This window comes from Parus major, chromosome 2, assembly GCF_001522545.3.
Source record: "Parus major isolate Abel chromosome 2, Parus_major1.1, whole genome shotgun sequence".
NCBI lineage: Eukaryota > Metazoa > Chordata > Aves > Passeriformes > Paridae > Parus > Parus major.
The window spans coordinates 76,014,837-76,016,805 of NC_031769.1; positions in this window are offsets into that span (position 1 = coordinate 76,014,837).

Here is a 1,969-nt window from a genome sequence, read left to right on the forward strand (position 1 = left end):
AGAGAAAAAGTCCAGTGATTGAACAAATGGCAAGGCATGTGGGAAGAGCCTTAAAGCCCTCACCTAAACATAAATTGAATTAACTAATGACTGTTTTGGAGCACTACAACAGCAGGATTAATTATTAAAGTTTGAATTTTCAGATAGAGGAATCACTGACTTCAGATGAAGTTGTTGTGTATTGGGGAAATCAGACTCTATGAAAATTCTTTACTTTTTTCTTTGCTAGAATGACATATTCTCATGCACAAAATAAATTACAGGCAATAGACCCCAAGACCTCTTTCATGTTTTAACAGCTTTTCTACATTTGTAACATATATAATAGCACCATATATAATAATTGTCACAATCTGACATCATTAAAGATGTACATAGATGTTAAATCAAAATATTCACTAGAAATTGGAAAATAATTTATGTCATCTTAATAGGCTGAAGGATATTAGGCCGATTGACTGAAGCACCTACTAGTAAGTAAATGTGATTCCTCATTGGACTCAATCGAGTTTTAAAGGAGATAGATCTGCCTTTCTGTTTCAGTCAAAGAGGTCATACAATTAGGATGAAGCATCTTGTTTAAAAACCTAACTTCATGCCTGCCAGACTAAAGACTCCATTTTATATGGCTTGTCTAGGGACACAGACAAGGGCTGAGAAGTGCTTTCTGTGGTTAGCAGTCTCCTGATGCAGGGTTGCAAAATGAGAGTGAAGACCACTGAATGTCTGTCCACTGAAGGCTAAATTATGATTCTTCCAGAGCAAGACAGAGAACTGCATAACCAAATGAGGTTGAGGGATGATAGAAACTATGCAAGTTGGCCTCAGACCAGGACACTAGGTTTCATATCTGTACAGTCAGAATAGCTACATCAGAAGACAGATAAGACAATAATTCTATTTTGTCTTGGAATGGGTTAAACTCCTGTCATGGGTACTACTTTGTTAGCATCCCAGTGAGAACACTGCTATCTGATGAATTTCTACATGGGTGTTTCCTAAATGGCTCTCATCTGAGCACTGATTCAGCCTGTTGTCACATATCTTTTGAGAGGTGAGCTCACAGCTTGAGGTGACAGAGCTACAAGTTTAACAGTTGTGGTTAAGATGTTATTTCCATTTTAAGTGGTTAATTTCTGCTGCTTATATCTTTCCAAGTCATTTACTCTTAGAAGGAAATTTCACACACTGGTGTCCAATCCAGAGGTGAAGTGCCTCAAAAGTTTGATAAAAATCCATTTGGTTGTTACTGAGTAACAGTAGTAAGGCTAGAGGGAAGTGAGGAAGCACTTCCTATTGCTTAGGCTATGTATACCAGATAATTCCTTTGCTTCTGGAAATTATCAGTGGAATTCGTTTCCATGCTGATACATTTCAAGCTGTCACAAAGCTGGCACTTCTCTATCCAGTAATATTCACCCCATACACATTTTGTCTTACCATGAGGCATGTGTTTTGCAGTCTCATATTCCCCCTTGTGTTTACATAGGGCTCCATTGGAAAGAACAGAGAATATCTACTTTGATATAGTAGATGAAAATAAGTTTAGAAACTACAAAAGTACTCTGAAAAAGAAAAAAAAACCAAAACAAAACAGAATACTGGGAAGATATTTTAGTCCATCCCTCAGAGAAACAGTAAAATCTATTTTGCTCTAAGTTTTGGCATTTTCTTGCATTTTACCAACTGAACGTGAATCCAACACATTCTGGAGTCTCCAACCAAATTTCAAAAAACCTCCAGAATTTTTCATAAACTGTTCTGAAATAAAAATGAATGTGCGAAATCTTATTTTACTTCCAAATTTCTGAAAGCAAGTTATCTAACCCAAAATTAGACACAGAAGAACAAATCCAAGTCTGAAAAATTTAATCATTTCCCAGGTTTGAAGAGATGAATGGTTCTTATGCACTAATTATCTATATACATGTTCCCATATAATTCACTGTATATTCTACACTCCATCCTG